Here is a 16,962-nt window from a genome sequence, read left to right as displayed (position 1 = left end):
AAAACATTTAAAAAAAAGTTACATAGTGCTGTTTTAATGTGTATTTTCAGACATTTAACCACTTAAACCCTCAATAGTTAATTTGACCGTTGGCTTTGAACTTGATCTGCTCTTTTTTCCCCCTCTACATCAAAATAGCTGATCTACGAGCTCACCACACGTCTCAGATCTGCTAATATTCGGCTAATGTTCGGATGCTACAGTGGTTGTGTCTTGGTAAGTTCCTAACACACAAAGATTTGGCAGCCACCCTGTTGTAACTCTGAGGACCCCCTAGGTGGTCCCGGACCCCCCGGCGAAGACCCACGCATTTGAGTGTTGAGTGTGAGAAGGGGGAAGCATTGTCAGAGGAGGAACTGAGCCAAAAACATGTGGTGCGTCTGTCCATTGAGATAAGGCCTCATGTGTGTCCACATATCCTGTGTTACAAAATATGTATCGGTGTTAACGGTTATGAAATACAACACACACAATAAGTAAACACTTCCAATGCAGAACACAACCCACCTATAAAACGCTGGTCTGGTCCATGTGAACACACATTAATCCCTCAACATTCACAACCCTTGGTATTACTGGTACATTGGCCTTTCAAATCATTTTCCAATAGACTGTATCTATGGAAAGGTAAGAAATAAATGTTGGCATGATTGTGTTATATGATTTTATTTATATATTTTTGTATTTAATGCTACAGATAAAATATACCTTGTTTGTACAGCAGTCTTCATAATGACTGAATGTGATTATATGACAGAATTAAAAAGCACAGTTTAGGCTTGGTATTTAGAAACATATTACTTTGACTTTAAAAGCACTATTTTACTTATTATTACCTGGGAGAAATAATTTGTTTTATTACTCAATGCATTATTTTGTATTAGGATTCTGCCATAGTGCCACATACAGATGTGCCACTTCAAAACTTCACACGTTACTGTTCTTTCCCTGAAAGTGGCCTGAAAAGGCATGTTTTCCTCCCTGTTCTGCCCTTAAAATTGCACTGTTTTGCCCCTGAAAAGAAGTTGTCACTAAACCCCCCCGTTTTTCCCTTCAACAGACACCCATATGCATGAGAACAAAAGAATGTGTGTTGAGAAGGTGTCAGACTCATTATGAGGCGAAAGGTGATTTGAAGAGTTGCTCAAATTAATTAGCATCATAAAAGCAGTGATCATCAAAATAATTCATCATTTTAAATGCCCTTCTTTGTCCCTCTTATTCCCCTGTGAATCCCCTGAAAATGTACTGTCTTGGCGATGGCAGGACATGTGAAGTTTTGAAGTGGCACATCTGTATGCTGTTTGTATCTTAAATTAATTATTATCATTATTATTATTATTATTATTATTATTATTGCGTGTATGAAATAGGCCCTCTCTGTCCTTGCAGACTGGTGCACACAAACAGACTTATCTTTATATGATAGGTTACTGACATAATTTTGAGCAACATCACACTTTATTATTATGATTAAGCATTAAGACGAACAGTTTGGGACAAATAAACTTGGCATTGACCTAATAATACGTCAATGTCTCTCAGGGTCAAACTATGTATTTGTGCTGAACAAATATGTGAGGTTGTAATCAAGGTTTTTATAGCTTTGCATTTTCCATTAGTTTATTTCTATTACATTTTTTATTTTTGTTTTAAATTTCAGTTAAGAAATAATTATTTTAAAGTTGAGCAGATTTGCTTGTTTTTTTATGAGGCATTTCTTTGAAAAGGCTTATTTTTAGGTTAAGTTTTTATTCGTTTTAGTTTTTTATTGTATAGGGTCCGTGGCGAGATTGAGAAAGCTCAGATAATAGTGAACATAGCCGATCTAAAAGCTGTGTTGCATAGTGAGCTTTTTCTTAAACAAATTGAAACCGGGAAACGTGTCATTTTAGATTTTTTGCGTTTGGCCAGGGCCGGCGCGTCCATACAGGCGACATAGGCGGTCGCCTAGAGCGGCAGTTTGGAGAGGCGGCAAAAAAAAGTCGGGGGAAAAAATAAATATATATATATTTTAATTACTTTTAAATGTTTTGATGATAAATCGGTAAAATCAGGCAAAAATAATTATTAAATTACATAACCCTAACCTAACCCTAACCCTAAAACCGAAATAAAGAAGCCAAAAACATAAAGAAAAGTATCAGAATCCGCCCAGAAACCGAAAAAATTTGCGTGCTCACAGCGCGTCACTTCATGCCACGAGCTTGTACATCTGCTATTTTTGAAACGTTTAGAGTGAGCACTACCGGTTTAGAAGGTATTCGTAGAATGGGCCTCAGGTCTTAAACGGTTAACATGGCTTAAAACTGGCACAGCTAAATGATTGTATGAAATATTGACAAAGAATAAAACTTAGTCTACATTTTCGGTATGATTTTATTTTGTTTTAGTTAGTTTTGTGAACACACAATACAGTTTCAGTTTTTGTAAAGCCTCATTTTCTATTTTGATTTCAGTGAAAATTAGTAAAATAAATGTTTTAATTTCATTTAAGCAGCACTGTGTAATTCTTTGTTAATGAATAAATGTAATTTTGTCCAATCTGTATGGTAGAGTATGCTAATACAATACAATTTATATAATCTGTATGATAGAGTATGTTAATACAATATAACTTGTCTTGGTCATGTCTCTCCTAGACACAGGATCTGACATGAATTTTGACCTGATGGTCAAGATTCAATTTATACCCTGAGCAAGCAGGCTCTATTAGCTCAATGGTAAAAAAAAAAAAAAAAGTGTCAGCACAGGAAAACGGGTTCAAATCTGTGGTAAAAGAGGAAAGTTAGTGCTGCTTTAACTATAATAACCATGACTGTAACATGACATGCATGACACAATGGTAGTCCTGTTTCACTTGCCTTAGTTATGGGTGTAAAGTAGAATTAGGAGAGCTAAAGTATGTAATAACAGGCCTCCATCGTTGTCTTTGGTTTCAGGATGAGGAATGTTATGCTTTGCTTCAAAGATATACACACCGTCTCTAGATACTTTCATACAAGTTATATGTGTGTATTCCAAAATGTATTTCACACGCTGTAGACCTCCTTTTTGTTAAAGGGATAGTTCACACCCAAAATAACATTTTTTCTTTCGATTAGTCACCCCATGGAGACTTGGATTCATGGATATTTTTTTAGTTTTTGTCGCATTCCTAATAATTCAATGACCGGCAGCGGTTCCGGTAGGAGACTCAAAGAGTCTCCTCTGTGTCTCCTACCGGAACCGCTGCCATAAAACAAACAATAAAAACATTTTTTTGGGTGAACTATTCCTTTAAGGTTCTGGGGGTAGCTTGATGGCAAATTAGTTATGTACAGTTATATACCATGGGTTTGTGCACGTGCGTACATGCATGCATGCACACACACACACACACACACACTCACACTCACACTCACACTCACACACACACACACACACACACACACACACACACACACACACACACACACACATTCCATTCTAAAGTTGTTGGTTCTTGGTTTCAGGATGAAGCTTTTTTGCTCAGTCATTCTGGTGCTGCTGCTGTTGGGGCAGCAACCGCAGCCAGTGGAGGGTAAATGGTACCGTAAGTTATTCCGCAACGTGGGCAGGGCTGCTCTGGAGGGTAAGTAAAAAATACTGCTCCTGAGTTGACTCTGCACTCGGACGTACACCAAAAAAGCGATCAGATGTGTGGGCTGCATGCATTTTTAGAGCACGTTTATTTTAAAGATCAATCAATTGATTGTGTTCCATAGTATACTTTAAGTTCCTAATTATTGGTATAACAACGAAAACTCATTTTTCAAGGTTTTCTTTTTTTACATGAATTATATTAACTAGACCATACCCGGTCGACGCATCCGTGGGGGGATATGCGCACATGATCTGGCAACCCGGGAGGCAGTTCGTCCCATAGCCAGCGGGGCCATCCCACAGCTGGGCAGCCCCGTAACCATGGCGACATTCTTGTACACATAAACGCTAATAAGAAGCTGAGATTTGATGAAATTGAAAAACGGGCTCCACAGTTAAGTTGAGATGGTAATGGTGAATGGCTGTGTGCAAAATCAGAGCAATTGGTCCAGCCACTGAGGAGAACCGGGTAGCTTCACCTACTCACCACTACAGACAGAGGTTACTAGAATTATAGTAGGATATTAATGTCATATTATCATTAAAATATTAATGTTAGGGGCACAGTGGCACAGTCTGTAGCGCTGTCGCCTCACAGCTAAGGTCCTGGGTTCGATTCCCGCCGGGGACACTGTGGGCACTGTGGGCATGTTCTCTCCTCCGCGTCATCAGTGCCCATACCCTAGGTGGGGTTGGCGAAAGGGCCTACTCTGTGTGGAGTTTGCATGTTCTCCCCGTGTCTCCTAGTGTAGGTACCCTCACAAAAACATGCAGTAATCCTGCTCTCTATACTGCCTCCCCCTGGTCAGCCAGGGCGCCTGATGGAGGGGAAGGGAACTGGTTGGAATAACGTGTTCCTTCCACACGCTACGTCCTACCGGGGAAACCCCCCCTGTCATGTGATAAGCAGCGGCCTGCTCACTCCTCATACATTGAAGGAAGCATGAGCTCAGTTCGGGGCTCTCCCCAGGCTGGCAGAGGGAGAGTAGTGCCCAGGATTACAGCTTAGGCATTTGGCACTGGGTGAAAAAAATGGGTTACAAAAGTCGTGGGATAAATTTGTAAAAGAAATGCTATATCCTCACGGCCTGGCCGCATGAGGGCCACCAAATATGTTGTTTTTATTTGTATTATTATAATGCCCAAATATAATGTTCATCTCTTGTCTGCAGGCGTAGGAGAACACCTCAGTGACAGGTAAATCATTCTTATTTGCTGCTAAATGCCTCATCTGCACGAGCGACTATATGCAAAAAGGAGCATATTTCTATATCTGCAGCTATTTCACTATTTTGCTACTTTTAGCCAGGAACCTTATATATTTGATATTATTTTAGGATATATTACTGTCTCTCTCTATTCTTCAATTACACCTTTCTTGATCAGTTGTTCATAATAAAACACTAAACTATCAAATAACTTGTAAATAAATATCTCAATGCAGGTACGGCGGCGGCGGTGGCTACAACGGACGGTATGCAAAAAAACAAGTGATACGTTTATTAAAAAATTATTACAATTTTAGGATAAAGCAATACATGAAGTGTACGACTCATACAGGCAGGGAAACATGCTGCCCACTGTAACAGAGGTCAAACAAAGGCAAATAGGCTCTATGCACAGCAGCCATATTTGGAATGAATTGGGCCCCTGCCTTACTTCCTTCACAGGTGTTACCAATGATACTAATTAAGGCTCTGTTCCATTTAGTGTGGCATAGTGGTTGTCTTATTTTGAAGGACCTCCATAACTCTGAGAGTGTACAAATGGAACCAAATGGACCCGGAAGGGTCCATTTGGTTCCATTTGTACACTCTCAGAGTTACACACTCACCATAACGGGCCATTTGGGAACCAAAATGGAGTGTTTCTAGTGAGCCAACATGCACAATATCAGCACGCTGAGCAGAATGGAACGGTGCCTTCATTAGCATCATTGGTAACACCTGTGAAGGAAGTAAGAAGAGGCCCAATTTCTTTCCAATATGGCTGCTGTGCAGAGAGCGGGTGCATTTCTCCTTTCCGACATGTCGCCTTTCCGACGTTGACGAACCCTATACCTAACCCTAACCCTAACCCTAACCGCACGCGGAAGCCACTAGTCGGAGTGGTGAGATGTCGGAATGGAGAGTGAACACCGCAGAGAGCCTATTTGCAAAAACAAAGGTGCTCTTCTGTGGCCGCTCCTGCCATAGACATAGACACCTAGCCGCCATATTTGGAAAGGTGCGCTGCCACTCAAAGTCACTACTGGCCAACCACAGCGCGTCTTTTCCAGGACTTGTCAGAATCTAGTTGTATAAAGATATCCCGTTATATTTTTTATACAACTAGATTCTGCCAAGTCCCGTAAAAGACGCGCTGTGATTGGCCTAGTAGTCACTTCGATAGGCAGTTTGCCTTCCAAAAAATGGCGCCCGCAGATACAGATACCTTTATCTGTCTATGGCTCCTGCAGCCTGAGGAGGAGGAATGAAGAGACAGTTATAAACAGAGCAGGTCTCTTGTAGTTGTTTGAGGAGACAATGGCCAGGTGTCTCCCTTTCCCCTGATAGGCTCTATTCACAGCAGCCATTTTGTGTGTCCTTCAAAATAAGACAACCACTATGCCACACTAAATGGAACAGAGCCTTAATTAGTATCATTGGTAACACCTGTGAAGGAAGTAAGGCAGGGGCCCAATTCATTCCCAATATGGCTGCTGTGCATAGAGCCTATTTATATATATATATATATATATATACACACACACACACACACACACACACACACACACACACACACACACACACACACACACACACACACACACACACACACACACACACACACACACACACATGATTTATTTAAAAACATTTTTTATATTTGAAGCATTTTACCAACACAAACCGCAGGTTCTGTACCTGGCACAGAATATTTTCAGATTGGGGTCCACGGCCAAATACATTCGGGGGTGCTTGACTTGAAAAGTGTTTGAGAAGTATTGGTCTAAAGTTAAATAACATTCTCCATTTGAAGGCGTGGCAGAGGGCGATATGGAAAGTGATTGATGGCTCCAGCGGCTCCAGCGACAGGAAAGAACAGCATCCAGTTCCTGTCAAACCTCCTCTCACCTCCTGCTTCCTGCTTGGCCCTGTGACAAAGTTAACCACATGGACCCTAGCGTCCCTATTCTGGGCTTAGTGTCTCTAGTCAACTATTCCACAATCTCTGAATGCTACATAGAGTCTGTAACTACGCCAAGTTCTCATGTTTGTCATTTCCCTTCTCAAACATAGATTTGGAGTGTATGATCTTATGTCTCTTTCTTAGCTTGATACTTTGTTCTGTCCTGGTGGATAAATATGCATTGTGAAAAGTCAAAACAGTTCTGGTGTGTCTCTTTCTAAGTGGATAATTATATTTCATTGCTGTGATGAAGATCAATGGATACAGTATGTTACGACCCGGCCTAGGGGTCAACAGGTCACGACCCGGCATAGGGGTCACCAGGTTACGACCCGGCCTAGGGGTCACCAGGTTACGACCCGGCCTAGGGGTCACCAGGTTACGACCCGGCCTAGGGGTCACCAGGTTATGACCCGGCCTGTAGACCACAGCAAAGGATGCGGATCCAATAGGGGGTTCTGAGTCCCACCCCCCACGTATTTCTTAAAGTTGTATGACGCTGAGTCCTGCCCCCCACGTATTTCTTAAAGGTCTATGAGGTGTATTCTCATTTATAATAAGTAATGCTTTGAATGAATCATAAACAAACTTTGAAAAATAATAATTATTATGAATTTGCATAAAGAATGAAGAGTATACAACCCACAGAGAAGACAAATGAATTGACCTATTGACATATCATAATACAGAGTCAATTTGATAGTGTATCATAACATAGGATACATTAAACTCATGTAGGCATATCATTTTTTACAGTTTGTGCAGTGGTAGTAATTATTATTCAAATCAATCAACTACGTTTCATGGAAGATATTGCATTAACAACATGAGTAGAGGTTTCTGTACACCTAAAATACTGAAGTTGAAGTTAGGCTACTGTCCTGATGTGTATCATTAATTTGTTCATGTTGTGTCTAGTGGTAAGAATAATTAATTAATTCATGTATCAGGGGTCGCGCTAGGATTTTAATCTGCCGGTCCCAATGTCCGGAAGGATTCAAATTTACCGGACATCTGACAAAAATAACGGTCATAATTATTTGTATGCATTAATGACAAGCAGGTGCGTAAATACAGCCTAACACTTAGGCCTACAGCATTATATTTTGGATTGAGCTATTAGAACATGAACCATCATAATATACACATTTTATATAGCAGGGTCATCTTACACCAATACATTAATTACCTACATTACCATTTGCGAATGCTGCGTGCGTAATGGTTTCTCAATCAATTGCGTTTGAATGCATTTTCTAATCAAAGGGCACCGCACAAAATTGGGCATTTCAGATTAATCCTTCATAACGTGGCTCAGCTGACCTGTTAGGGCAATACATGATAGACCACTACTCACTCACAGGAGGTTATAGCCTACTCCCCTACTGTATAGTTAGACAATGGATGCCGTCCGTGCGTCTAGTTGGGACAGCCGTGGGAAAGTTGATAAGTTGTGAGAATCTTGTGGTCTCCTCATAGAGCTATTCAGTTCAAAGTGGTAACGTTTACTTTTAACGTGTCCACCTCATAGAGTTAAAAATAGGTCCACGATTATGATTAACGTCGTGTTTCACCTCGATGCCATAGTTGTTGCAGTAGTTGTGGAGAGTATTTACAGTGTTGGATATTTCATCTTCAACCTGCATTGTTGTTAAACTGTAGGGCAACTTGCCAACTTTACTCACACATGCCCTTGTAGTAGCCTAGTATCAGTGACATATTCTAACTCTTAATGATACAACTTGTGTGTGACTGACTGTTTACATACACAACTTTATAATTTGTAACCGGACCGCGGTCGCTGTCTGACTGCCGAGACCGAGACTGCAGTCTGAGTCTCTACGCAGCAGCAACAACAACTCTCTTCTTCCTGTTGTACCTTCACAATAAAGTGTCTCCCATTTACCGCCCAATGCAGCACATTTTACACTGGTTATTATTAACAGGAAATGTAAATTAACAGCGTGTGACAAACACTCTCTTCATACAGTACCTCTCTCTCTCCCAGAAACACACGCACGCTGTTAAGAGAGAGAGAGAGATAGAGAGAGAAAGAAAGAGCGAGAGAGCGAGCGAGCGCGTGAGAGAGAGAGAGAGAGAGAGCTAGCGCTTGCAAAGCAGAGAATTTGAAATGTGCCTAATTTGCAGTGATAATTAATGAACTGCCGTGTCATTATCAACCGGTCAGGATGTCCGAAGAGATTTATTTTTTCCGGTCTTTGTCATAAAAAAACGGTCAAAACCGGCAATACCGGACTAACGAGACCTCTGTGACATGTATTTATTATTTTTGAAACATTACAATACACATCAAATACTAAACATGACATGTATAGTACATACCAATACATTGTACAAAGGAAATATTATACAGTACATACAAAGAGGAAAGTCTTCATTAAACATTGACATTGTATTGGGTGTTCTAATTCAGCAACCACAAAATATGTGCCCAGATTTCATTATCTCTGACTTCATCAACCAAAAGATCAATTTTGATATTTAACATGAACTCAGAAAGAACTAGAAAATGTGCTCCTCGGAGCACATGTCTCCGACAGTACTGTTCCTGATTAATCCTGTCTTACCTATTTATATTACATATTGTCACGTGTCACTTGACTAATGTTAACTTGGCTGATGGAAGCTCACTTCAAAAAATATAAATGATTTTTTTAAGTGACACACCTATTTATAGATTTCTATTTCGTCATGCGTCTCGCTAGCCAATCAAAGCACACCCTTTCAACATATTGTCACATGTCACGTGAAGCTTGACCAATGTTAGCTTGGCGGACACACGGAAGGACGGAGACGAAAACATACTCTCCACCGACTGGCGGAGACAAAAACACACTGTCTGCCTTATTCAACTTTTGTTGGTCAACTTTGAATATCATCCAAGTTACAGTATGTAGATGAGAATGACAATGACAATTTTGCTATTATTAGTACTAGAAGCTCGCCCCCGCTACGCGGGGGCTCGCGTCTAGCCCGCGGCCACGCCCACGTTGCGCCCGCGGCCACTTGGCAACTCATATAAGTGGCGTAGCGTCATGAGGGTCAGTGGGGCCGTGGCTCGGTCAGTGAAGACCCTGTAGTGCGGATGATATGTGGCATAGAGGGGCAGATTGTAAATCCCCAGAGGAAACATCCGTGGGCTACCATTGGTTCAGCGATGTGTGCGGTCGCCCTGCGGCCCCTCCTCCTCCACCAATGTGCAGTATTGAGAGCCCTGACGTCACAACAATTGGAGCGATGGGCACTGCACTGTGGTTGGTTAGGGTACACCTAGGGCCCAGGTAGAACCCAGTTAAAGCCTGCATGGGCAAACCCAGTTAGGACCCGCCTTGGTCCCACATAAACATGGCTAGTTGGGGCCCACCTAAGCGCCAGGTAGAAGCTACTTATAGCCTGCATGGGCATCGCAGTTGGGACTGAAGTGGATGCCGCTGACATTGCTGACATGGGGTCCATATGGTTTAGCCCACCTTGAAACCATATGGGAACTACGCTGGCATGCTGGCTGTAATGCAAACGCTGCATCATACCTGCAGTGTGTAGTTTGATGTTGTGTGTGTAGCAGATATACCTGCAGTGTGTAGATCAATGTCCATATGAAAGTCAATGCCCAGCAGTGTTTTTTTTCCCCAGCAGAGTTTCTAGTATCTCTGTGTCTCTCTGGAAGAGGTTGCACATGAACTCTGCAGCCGCACTGAGGCGCTCCAACACAAACACTCTGACATTAAGCTGCTTCACACAACAAACATCAGCACCACGCTGCTGTTTGTCCAAAAGACACAATATCTCCTCTCCCACCGACGTCATGTGTTCATTTATCGACAGCCGTACAGACTCCTTTTGACACATTTTACCTCGTTTATCCAGCTCTCACTGACTCTCCACATCGGGCTGTTATTTTGCTGCGATCAAGTCAACGATGTGAGAGATTAGCTATCACAGACGGACGGACAGGGGGTGAAACATAGTCTTGCGCCATGCCTTTCGGCCTGGCGGAGACAATAAAAAAACGAAAGTAAAGGAAATGGCCATTTCTGCAACAGAAGTAGTCAACAAACTATACTATGAAAACATGGGCCACATTGGCAAAGAATGTAAGAAAGAGGCAATCATGTAGAAAATAGCCGATCTACAAGCTTACAAAGCCTCTCAACGTGAGGCGTTTCGAGCTTGTAGATCGGCTATTTTCACAATATTTACTTGTGGAACGGATTCAAACAGAATGGGTGGGTCCCAGATCAAGTACGTGTATTTGGGGGGGGGGGGGGGGGGGGGGGGGGCGTGAAAGGGTTGATAAGCACTGCTCTAATCGGAGCGAAATTATCTGAAATTACTACATGACCATAATGCAGCCTAACATGCGTTGCACGGGGCGGTCCTGCCATTACGTTAGTTACTGTAGTTGCTGTGGAGCTACATAGTTCTCCAGAAGACACACACAAACATACACCATCTACAATGGACGAACTGAGCAGCAATATTGACATTCACCACACGAACGTGCATTGTTGACAAAGTGATTGCACAGCCGCTGCAGGCATGACAACCACGTTAGCGTTAGCGACATGGCAGCTATCACAGCGCCCTGTCCGTCGTGCTGCAACTGCCTGTGATGGCTACAGCAGTAACAGCAAGCTGTCTGCGATGCCATTGTCTGGAGACTGCTCTTAGCGTGACACGACCAATGAGAGTGAGCGCTGTAGTTGTTGCTAAGATACGGTGGCGTCTCTGCCCCATAGCTTGTAGATCTCTCACACATGATTGGCGTAGGCTGCGTTGCCAGGTCTGACTTTGTGTCTAAGCAATGGTCGGCTTATTTTTGCGCGCCTTTGGGCTCGTTTGCATTGTGCGCACGGCAGCGCTTGTTTAGCGTACGTCAGCGCGACGTGGCAACGGACGTGGCAACGGACGTGGCAACGTGAAAGGTGATTGGCTGGTGAAAAGAAACACCCGGACGTGAATTTTGTGTTGGCGAAGTGATTTGCATAAGTATTGGAGCATAATGCGTTTGATATTAATTGTACATCCTGCAAGTACAGTGATGGGATGCGAAGCAGCTGGTGTCACAGGCAGAATATTGAGGAATTTTGGGGGAAAATGTGGAGTTAGTTGGGCCATGTGTCTGCTTGGCAATTGAGCACATACACTCGTGTACACTCCATGACTGTGGCCGTCAATTATGGTAGCAAGATAAGGTTTACTCTAGGCTATATATTTCACTATGGGGTGTGTTAAGATCGACCCAGAATGATATTTGGCAATTTCTGTGAAAATTCCACTTTGAACAAAGACAAGATAAGGGCAGCAACTTGAGTTGCCCAAGCATTTGCCAGCTAGCCCATCTTTTCCAAAACAATTGAGAAATAGTTTAGGCAAATAGGCTCTATGCACAGCAGCCATATTGGAAAGAAATTGGGCCTCTACTTACTTCCTTCACAGGTGTTACCAATGATACTAATGAAGGCTCTGTTCCATTCTTGTCAGGGTGCTGATATCGTGCATGTTGGCTCACTAGAAACAACCAAATGGCCCCTTATGGTGGGTGTGTAACTCTGAGAGTGTACAAATGGAACCAAATGGACCCTATGGGTCCATTTGGTTCCATTTGTACACTCTCAGAGTTATGGGGGCCTTTTAAAATAAGACAACCACTATGCCACACTAAATGGAACAGAGCCTTAATTAGTATTATTGGTAACACCTGTGAAGGAAGTAAGGAAGGGGCCCAATTCATTCCCAATATGGCTGCTGTGCATAGAGCCAATAGCTTCCAGTCCCCTAATGTCATAGTCTCCAGTGATAACTGATCCTTTTCAATTGTATGCCTCTTTCCAGACCAAATAGTCTAGGGGTAAGAGGAATAACTTGGCTTTGGATAAGTTGAGCCTATAAATGAGGGAACATACTGTACTGTACACCACATGGCTTTAATAAATAAATATTGTTTATGAGGAGAGAAAAGCTGTGTTTTTCATCAACGCATATATGGAAAGGAAGTTACATCAACACACATAAGATAATTGCATAACACAAATTCCCCTTAAACCTTCATCTTATTCAAAGGAAGAATTAGACCATAATAAATGAAGCGGTAATACTTGCTATCCATCCCATGTCTGATTCATTATGCACATACTTATAATGTATTATAATCAGCATATAACACTGTATAATTATTGTTATAAGAAGTCATTGATGCTCATAAATGAAGCAGTTGACGTGGGATTCAGCAGTAGTAGGATTCAAGTGTGTCCATGCCTTTGTGTGAGCTTGCTTTACTGAACAGGACTATGAAACGGCAGTATGATTTTGAGATTTGGATATGTTTTCCTTCATCACCACCTACAGCATACCATCACTGTAGTCAGTGCAGTTGAACAATTTATTTTCACTCAAACTTCAATAAAGATGTTACTAATATGAAATACTGTCAGCAGCCTTGAGTGATAGCACCACAGTATTACTAATAAAAAGGCATCCATGAAAAAACATTAACATATTTTTAGTAATACACACCTAACACTGTATAATGTGGGTTTCAAAATAATATTGCTACACCATTCTGGCTGAGTGTTGCATTTCAAAAAGACACAGAAACAAGGGCAGTGTTGTTGAAACATAATTTTATTGTACTGTATCATGGCGTCGAGCTTGTAGATCAGTTACTTTTGCATCCTGAAAAGTCAGTTTTGGACATTTGGTTTGCACCCGACAGAGACAACATATAGCACACCAATGTGTCCTTAGGCTACATATGGCAATATCACATGAGATCAGTATCGTTAGGTCATCAGACCCAAATTATTGGCGAACAAGTGCTGGGTCCACTGCCAAGGACAACACAAAAGTCTACCATCCCAAGTCTGCTGCAATATTGTGATACGAGTCAGAAGTGAAGTGGGCTTAAAAGCACAAGCGTTTCTGAAGCTTTAATCCTATATGGCCAAAATGTCGCCTGACCTGTTGGCCACAAAGAATCACACTTCAACCTGGACCATGAACAAAAAGCCTTTGGCTTGGCTCTTTAATTCTTTTCTGAAAACTTATGTAGGATTTAGAAGGTGTTTTTAGAATCGGCTATACAGTTATACAGAAGGACCAGAGTTTGCTCTGAATAGGAAGTGTTTTAAGGAAGATTTCGGCACCCATGGTGTAGGACTAAAACACATACACGCATTTTACAATCACTCACTTAGACTGGCCTCCAATGTGTTAAAACCAGGGACACAGATCAGTGTCCTCAATAAATACTCACCAAAGTTCTAAAAGTTCAAGCTAGTCTGGGGAACAGAACTCCCAAAGAGCATTAAAACCGTTTGAAAAAGTCTGGGGAACAGAACTCCCAAAAAGTATTTATAACATTTTGAAAAGGTCTTGGGAACACAACCGTTTTATAAAATTTGAATTAGGAACCCAAACTGGTTTCATTGATGAACCGGTTCCAATGTTGACATGCGAAATGGAATCTACAGTGTAGGGTTCAGCGCCAATCACTTCCTTTAATCAATGCCAGCATGTTGACAGCAGTTAATTGCAAAACAGTGACATCACGTGTATGCTGCTGTAATTTACTTGAACATGTTCAAATGTTATTAGGCAGACATGCAAACCAGTCTGCCTAATACAACCACCTTACAATAAATGCAACCCCTAAATACATGCAGAGCAATGTAGGGCTGGGCAATACATCTATTTTATAACAACATCATGACATTAGAATAGACATACAGTAGCAATACGTGTTAATAAGAACATAAGTGTTCTCTTTTCTTGGTTTTAAAGGCTTTACAATAAAGTGATATTTGATTATGTCCGTATTACCCAGGGGACACGACTGCCAAATAAATATTTACTTTAAAACGTTTGAGAAAGTCTGGGGAACACGACTTTCAGCAAACAACTTTTAAAACCTCAAGATCTTTTGATAAGGCTTTGGCGCAAAGCCATGTCCCCTGTAATATTGCGATAGAGTCCAGGAAGAAAGCTCTCCCTTTAATGGCTTCATAATCTATAGGGAAAATAGTCCTGGAAATGAGTCAACAAAGTCTTCACCATTACACCACATATTAAGCCATTGGACACCACACAGCTACAGATCAAGTCAGTGCACACACAATATAGCTTATCTACATGGTCACAACATGATCAGGGTGGTTTTACAATCAATAGATTCACTTACACACGCAAAGTGCCCTGCGATCCACAGGGGGAAAATCAAGGCATCCTTCTTGTGGGAGGCTACCTTAAACAACGGAAATATTGCAAATATGTATAGTTATTATTAAGGCTTTTTCCCCCCACACTCATCTTTGAAGTCACTTTTGAATACAAACTGCACGTTCCTGGTACTTACTGGAAGAGAGAGTCGAGCGTCACAGTGATTGGGTGCCAGCCAGGTAGGTGGAACATGTAGATCCACTACGAATACATCTTTGCCCTGTAGAAGATATGTGTGACGGTGGCCAGGTTGTCACATGTAACTTGCCACTTCTTTTTAGAATGCTGACACTCTTTACTTTGTCTCAATAATAAATAAATAACAATACACATTAAACTCACAACAATAAAATATCAGTTGCACGGTAAAGTGCGGGGTGCGTAATTACTGTGAGAATAATACTGTTTGTTAGGTACTGCAAGACTACGCCACCTTTTTATTTAAGAGGTAGGGTCCTCTGTAACACTCTTTCTTAGGCTATTCACAGGTTCGAGTTTACCCAGGTAAGTACAATACTTTTAAATGAGAACAACACTTCAACACATATCCCTTGGAGAAAGCTGGACGGAAACAGGTTTGTATAAAAAGGTAATCTATTTTATTAAGCTAATACAGTGGCGTCTATAAGCCATAAAATATTGAAAAGCATAAACAAAATATAACACTAATTCTAAAACCTCAACCTCCTAATGCGCCCACTAACTAACTAAAATACAGGAATACAGACAATCACCAAACACTAAAAACAGACAGGGCTTGTGCAAACTATAGCAAATAAATAATGAATTTAGCGTTAAAGTGCCAACTATTACTGAAGCAGTAAAGTGCCAAGTGCCAATTCAATTGCTATATGTCATATACTCATCACGGTTCAATGCAAAAGGTGGGAATGTCCTTATATGGAGTTTAACTGGAGCGGGGGTTTAGGCCAGGAATCACTGTCTCTTCTTGTCTTCGTGCGTATTGCCTGCAATCATAGAAACTAGAACCAGTTCATCTGTTCAGGTATATTTCACATATGAGGTTTAGGACCGTGGGTTTATAAAGGTAACGTTGCATAGAAGGACACTTACTCGCCCGCCAGACTGTACGTCTGGCTTTGAGGGTGTGAAGCGCGCAACGTTATCGCCACTGGACCTCTCCTCCGTTCCTTGGTTCGTCTGTCTGTCCTCCCCGTCTCTGCTGCTACTGCGCCGTCTGCTCACCGTCCGCTGCTGGTGGCTTGGTACGTGCCGCGATCACTGTATTCCCCACCTCTGCTCCGTGGTATGTCTGCTCCTCCTGTGCACAACCGTCCCTTCTGGCTGTCACTTCCACACTGCCCTGTATGCCTGTCTCTCTGCTGTCCAAGTGGCTCGCGCTCACTTTTGAATAAGGTGGGCCACACCCTACTCCGCCCTCATTCGCTCTGCCACCAGCGTGACCTGGGGACATTGGCCGTCCGCTGTCACAAGGCCAATGTCACACAGCCTATAGGGGAGTCCAATGTCAAGTGGCTCGGGGACCGGGGGGAAATACATTGTCAACCATAAAACATGCAGTGCAGAAATATAGTTAAGAGAATGATGTTTTTAAGTGCGTAATACAGGTTTTTCATCATCAATAAAAAATGTTACAATTTGGTTTCACCCCCCTGCTTTGACCCTGTCACATCCCCCCCCACTTTTCCGTTGCCAGTCCCTGCAACTGTCCCTAATCATGTCCATACCTCTGGGGTGGCTGGCCTATATTTGCTCTTCCCGAGCGCCGTGGCTCATCTGGTGCTCTCGGGACGGAGAGAAACCCATAATACTGCGGCGTTGTTGCTTCTACCTGCTCGGGCTGCACTACAGCTGGGGGGTCCTCGTGGGGCGACCTGGGGGCTACACACACTTTCAACGCCTTTCTATGTATGGTCTTTTCTCGCCCCCCCTTCTCGGGTCTGACTC

At 42.2% G+C, this 16,962-nt stretch overlaps 1 long non-coding RNA gene across 1 annotated transcript in view; it reads left to right on the top strand.

Annotated features, from left to right (window-relative positions):
* The first annotated feature begins 502 nt into the window (after positions 1-502).
* Positions 503-16,962, top strand: part of LOC311046536 — a 37,676-nt gene continuing 21,216 nt past the window's right edge. The window contains exons 1-5 of the long non-coding RNA XR_014600894.1: positions 503-627; positions 3,495-3,613; positions 4,797-4,821; positions 5,069-5,098; positions 6,646-6,882. This is a non-coding gene — a long non-coding RNA (uncharacterized lncRNA). The remainder of the gene's footprint in view (positions 628-3,494; positions 3,614-4,796; positions 4,822-5,068; positions 5,099-6,645; positions 6,883-16,962) is intronic.

This window comes from Gymnoscopelus microlampas (genome assembly GCF_963454915.1).
Source record: "Gymnoscopelus microlampas genome assembly, chromosome: 6".
NCBI classification, from domain to species: domain Eukaryota; kingdom Metazoa; phylum Chordata; class Actinopteri; order Myctophiformes; family Myctophidae; genus Gymnoscopelus; species Gymnoscopelus microlampas.
This window is presented reverse-complemented; position numbering and strand designations above follow the sequence as displayed.